Source organism: Abramis brama (genome assembly GCF_963993115.1).
Source record: "Abramis brama genome assembly, chromosome: 25".
NCBI classification, from domain to species: domain Eukaryota; kingdom Metazoa; phylum Chordata; class Actinopteri; order Cypriniformes; family Leuciscidae; genus Abramis; species Abramis brama.
Genome location: NC_139987.1, coordinates 7,304,217 through 7,310,826, shown reverse-complemented (window position 1 = coordinate 7,310,826; position 6,610 = coordinate 7,304,217).

Sequence of the window (6,610 nt, the reverse complement as noted above, 5' to 3'; positions counted from 1 at the left end):
AGACTGAATATAGTGGGTTGTACAGGCACGTCGGCGGTATGCATGATGCGATTGCACCGGATCTATGGGTGTGAGACCAGGAGGGCTCATCCTCCCTGATGCACAAAGCATCCCTTCATGAGCAGCTCTATTCTCTCCTTTGTGAGCACTGGTTTTAGAGCAGTCTCAAGCTCTCGCTCTCGCTCTCTCAGGCCTGTCACTGGAGCTAAATGACTTCCCTGTCATCAGCTGAGCCCACAGCCGGTTCAGCTGCAGGCATTCAGGCGAGCCGAGCTGACAGCTCTCTCCTGATCACAGAGGCTCACAGAGCCACGTCTTAAATGGTATGCAGTAAATTAAATGAGGCTGAGCGACATTATGTGGCCTAAATGGGAAAACATTACCTGTCTGTCAAAACTAGAATGCAACCTTGTCTGCAAACAATGACAAACTGAATATGCACAAAGTGTGTGTGTGTGTGTGTGTGTGTGTGTGAGAGAGAGTTCTTTTGAACGATTAATCAAATTCACTCATCATCCATTCATGATAAATGTTTCTTGAGCATCAAATCATCATATCAGAATGATTTCTGAAGGATCATGTGACACTGAAGACTGGAGTAATGATGCTGAAAATTCAGCTTTGATCACTGGAATAAATTACATTTTAGAATATATTCAAATAGAAAACAGTTATTTGAAATTGTAATAATATTTAACAATAGTTACTTTTTACTATATTTTTGTCAAATTAATGCAGTCTTGGTGAGCATTAGTGAATTCTTAAAATGTAAAAAAGATCATACCAAAACCAAATATAGTTTTTTTTTAATTAGTTATAATTTATGGTAAAAACAAAACAAAAAACATACTGTATCAGAAGGGGTGGCTTAGAGCTTAAAGGTTGACAAACCCTGTATTAAAGGACCAAAAGAGGCAAACAGTCATCAATACTTAAATACAAATGGCATCAGGCATGAACTTAATAGTCCACAACTAATGACACACTTTGTAAAGTGATCAATATTTTGTTGATGGTAAAAGAAACCACCCAGATGCAGCGTGTACTGAGAAAAGACCTGCTATAAAAGGTCCTTTTGCTGCTTTTCAACAGTTGGATACTGTTGGTGTAAAGCATCTCTTGTCTGCAAAAACAACTAGATGCCACACACAGACAAACACACACGTTCTTCCAGACAGGTGTTCATCTGGTGTCAAATCCAACAGCAACATGCCTCATTATATGAGTGCATTGACAAGAACAACTGCTTAATTTAGATCTAAATGCTTCTCTTTTTACAACATTTTTAGCACTTCATAAATCTGACTTGTATCTGAGTCTAATCCAGAAGTAGCCATTAGGCCCCCTGTTGAAAAAAATCAGTTTGTAAATGGGTAAATCTGCTTTTGGATGGTAGCTGGCATTTATTGGTCGAAGATTTGTTATTACCCAGCTACCATGTTACAAAAACCATCCTGACCACCTTGAGATAGTATGACCAGATTGTAGCTGTTTGCTGCTGGTTCAGAATGGACAATATTGGACCAGCTAGAAAATTCTGTCATCATTTACTACACTTACACAAAAGAAGGTAGGCTGTTTTAAAAATAAATAAATAATCAGTTTTTTTGTCCATGCAATGAAAGTCCATGGGGTCCAGTGTTGTTCGGACCCCAGCAGCATTCAGGATTATGCAGGTTTGGAAAGACACGAGGGTGAGTAAATTTGTGAACTATCCCTTTAAACTTGATTTCCCACCAGGGTTGTTAGCGTGTACTAAGCCTTCGGTAAGAAAATAAAGATCGAGATGCAAATATAATCCAGGGTCTAAATTGCAAATCAAGTATTAATTTACCGTCTTGTCCAGATTATCAGTGATTCAATATTATAGTTTGTGAAAAGTCACTTCCGGACACTTTTGTCTTCCATGACTGGGTTAACATGTTATGAAACAGCGCCACCTGCTGGTCCACCTAAACTTTAACTGTATGCCGTTTATGATATAAACTGTTGAACTGAAGGGCATTTGTAAGCTTAGCTTTCTCTGTCCGTGTTCTAGACATTTGTATACTTTTCCCCAGTATTATTTCTGTCTGATTACTATGGATGCCAGCTGGTCTTATCGCGCATTCAAGTCAGCCTATTATTACTCTGATCCGCATCAGTTCTTTTAGCCTGTGTTTTACTTTTACTTTTATTTGCCCATCTCTACTCTTTCTTGGCCCTTCTCTGTTTTAAAGAAAACATTTATTAACTGGAGTCCATACTGTCACATCTTTATAAAAGCTTATTTCTTTTGAAATATAATAGCTCACTTGTAAACATGATACTAGTATGGAATGATGCATTTATGTGTTAGAAGAAATTATGTAATAAATAATTCAAATAAGTAAGTAAATAAATAAACATGTATTTTATTCGTTTTAATATTTTTTTACAGTCTATGTTTTTTTTATTTTTTTTTATTAAACATTTACTTACAAAATACAAAAGTGAAAAGTCATAAACCAGAGAAGAAAGCCAGAGGTTCAGGGACTGATAAATATTACATCACATTTGAATTCAGAAAAAGAAAGAAAGAAAAACAAAATAAATAAATAAATGCAAGAAAATAAATTAAATTAAATTACAAAATGAGGAAGTATCAATTAAAAATTAAATAAATAAATAAATAGTTCTCCCCACAAAACATAAAATAATAATAATAGAATAATAATAGATTTATACAAAAACGCCAAAAAATGAGCATACATTCAAAGTTTTAGTTGCCTTTTTGTTACAAGAGGTAGATAAGGATTTTATATAAATCTTAACATCTTCTTGAAAGTGAGAAAAATTGGGGGTTACTTTCATAGTTTTACACTTGTGGATTAAAAATTTTGCAAGCAAATAAAACATCCTTGAAATAAAGCTCAAAGTCTTTATATATAGTTTACAATGAACTGGCAGATGTCTTGCCAAAAGTTTTCTTGTATGATCGCAATGCCAAATTTTTTTAAAGATTTCAAAGATAAAGCAAAGATTTTATAATCACAATTTAAAAGACTAATCGGATGCCAATTATCAATTAATAATAAGTCTTTTTTAGGCATGGGGATAAGAGTTATTAAACTTTGTGTTAAGGTAGAGGGAAGAGATCCCACACTAATCTGGTTCTGAATAGCCTACAATTTGCATCTCAGATGATGTCACCAACGTCTCCTCACTGACGTCACTCACTTCTAAAACTTGTCTGCCGCCATCTTGAGTACCTGATTCACGTCAGTCGCAAAGGAACTAGCTAGCTATGCGGTCAATATGTTTTGCGGTGGGGTGCAACAACAAAAAAGGAGACCCCAAAATATCCTTTTACAGGCTACCTCAGGACGAAAAAAGACGCCGTAATTTGCGGGTGGGACATGTCCCCACCACTTTTGAAACATCTCGCGGCACGAATGTACCAATACAAATAAACAAAACATCTCCAGTTAACTAGCAGAGCATTCATTTCGTTCGTTTGTTAAATAAGAGGCGATCTAGCGCTGAAATGTGTTGTTTATGCAATCAAGTGATCAAAGTGCTCGTTGCCGCTGCGATCAGTGGCGCGGATACTGTGTTTGTTTGTGGCTCGCGCACAGGCTTCACTCGGACGCGCACTTCAATGTGGAGAGACTCTCTATTCGTTCCGGTGAAATTACAAAACAAACTGCACACAAACGTGTCCCTGCCTGATATACAACCACTGATAAACATAATTGGTTTTGATGAACAAAAAAAAAGAGCCCAGAACCTCTGACACGCTTGGCAAAAGTTCTGCCCCTGGACCATTTAAATACAAGCTTAAAATAGTCGGATCAACATATAATATCATTGAATGCCAGGATTGGTAGTTCGGTAGCAGCGGACAGAGGCTGGACCTTAATTACCAATAGGTACTTGTTAGGGAGAGTCCAAACCTTCTTCCATGAAATATTTTCCACTTATGCGTTCCATTTTGTAACAACATGAGAAGTGGAAACAGAATCATTGAGAAAAAGAAAAAGAATATCTCAATTATTTTTTAATGTAGATTTAAAACATATCCTGCCTACATACGTGTCAGCTGGGTCTGGGAGAGGAATTTCAGAACTTGTCAAAAAACTATTATGGCCCTTAAATAGCATAATGACACCATTAGGGATAGCACCAAATACCGTGGCAAACTGTTTTGGAGTAACAGGAATATTATAGTGAGAGAGAAATTCTTGATAAGTAAATAAGATGGGTTAGCCATCCTGATTAAACAATTGGCTAACCCGATTGATCCCATTCTTAAACCAGTTTTCGAAAAATAAGAACTTATGTTTATAACAAATACTCTTATTATTCCCAATGAAGTAATTGGTTGGAGAAAAATTGTGTTTGAAAATCATGCACGCTAATAGTGCTTGTTTGTGGAAATTAGAGAGAGCAACAGGGATCTTCTCAATGCTGAAGTTACACATCAATAGAAAATTCAAACCTCCCAACTGAGAAAAGACATATTCCGGTATAATATTCCAAATACTGATTGGATTTCTCAAGTAATTCCTCAACCAGTTGATTTTAAAAGTATTATTTAACGTTGCAAAATCAACTAAATTGAGACCACCATTACTGAAGCTGTTGGACAAAACAGATTTTTTTATATAATGCGTCTTATTTTTCCATACAAAATTACATAGTAGTTGATCAATCTTTTTACACATTACTCTATCAAGGTCTAATGAGATGGCTGCATATGTCAGACGTGAGATGCCTTCTGCCTTGGAGAGAAGAATCCTTCCTTTCAAAGATAAATCTTTCCGGAGCCACTGATTAAATCTTTTTTTTAGCCTTCTCTACACTGTAAAAATAAAAGGTGGAGGAACCTTTTGGGGTTCTTCACTTTGCCACACTGGCGGAACCGTCTGTAGATCCTCTAGGCACCCTTTAAAAAGGGGTGGTTCTCTGAAGAACCCACACAAGTTTCCTGAGGAACTCTTATATTAGGCACTGTGTGGAACCACTTTGGGTGCCTCCAGGAACCAAATTTCATTTTTTTTAAATATTTAATTTCATGTTGTTACTATGGTTACCTTTGACTTCTATTATAATAAACAAATTGAACCAAATACAAAATAAGAATTGTTTATTACATATTTGATATTCATTTTTATACATACACTTCCATGCACATGGAAAAAAAAGCTAACTATAGATTAATATCAATGAATACACAAAAAAATAGTATAATACATAAGCAACATGAATAATCAACCATGTATATACAATAGATAAACAAGAAAATACATCTCAACAAAATGCATGGAAACGCATATGTTTCACGAAATAAATCAATATAAAAAAATTACATTTTGATTAATTAAAAATGTCCATCTTTACTTAACTTTAAAACATTTGTGTTTCAGTCCTGTGACGATGAGGCAGGAATAAAGCGGAGAGAATCCAAATGCAAGTACTAAATTTAATGAAAACAAACAGGGCGAACAACAGAACTCAGAACAAGGAACTCAGGAACAGTTACAAAGAACAGCAAACAACTTCAGCGACCGACAAACCACAACTGAAATGCAAAGGTATAAATACACAAGCAGACAAGCTAAACAAGATAACAAGGGGGCGTGGTAAATCCGAGACACCTGTAGACAATGAGCAAACAATTAACAAAATGACAAGACACATTGCAGGATCACATGACAAACAGGGAATCACGTGACAGACAAGACAAAACCCACACCGTGACAAGTCCCCCCCTATGGGCGGCTCCCAACGCCCCTTAGTACAAAACAACAAAAAACACAATAGTTCAGGAGGGTGGTGACGCGGAGGTGGTTTTGGGGGCGGGATGGAGGGCCAGGCCCGTGGAACGGAAGAGGGGCTGGAGACTGTGACAGGACGACAGGCCAGGGCGTAGCAGGCTGTGCAGGCGACCAGGGCGTAGCAGGCTGTGCAGGCGACCAGGGCGTAGCAGGCTGTGCAGGCGACCAGGGCGGAGCAGGCTGTGCAGGCGACCAGGGCGGAGCAGGCTGTGCAGGCGACCAGGGCGGAGCAGGCTGTGCAGGCGACCAGGGCGGAGCAGGCTGTGCAGGCGACCAGGGCGGAGCAGGCTGTGCAGGCGACCAGGGCGAAGACCCCTCGGGCGGCCACGGCGGTGAAGACCCCTCGGGCGGCCACGGCGGAGAAGACCCCTCGGGCGGCCACGGCGGAGACGACCACTCGGGAGGCGACGACCCTTCGGGAGGCCAGGGAGGAGACGACCCTTCAGGTGGCCATGGCTCAGGAACAGTAGCGGATACCGGCTTAGGGACAGACACCGGCTCAACGGCGGTCATCTTGTCCAAAGACACTGGCTCGGCGGGGACCATTTTGTCCGGACACTCTGGGCTGGACGGGACCAGCATCTTGTGAAACTCTGGACTGGACGGAACCAGCATCTTGTGAAACTCTGGGCTGGACGGGACCAGCATCTTGTGAAACTCTGGGCTGGACGGGACCAGCATCTTGTGAAACTCTGGGTCAGCGGGCATGACGCTCACAGACTCCTGCTCAGGCTCGGCGGGCATGACGCTCTCAGTCTCAGGCTCAGGCTCGGCGGGCATGACGCTCTCAGTCCCAGGCTCGGCTGGACTGG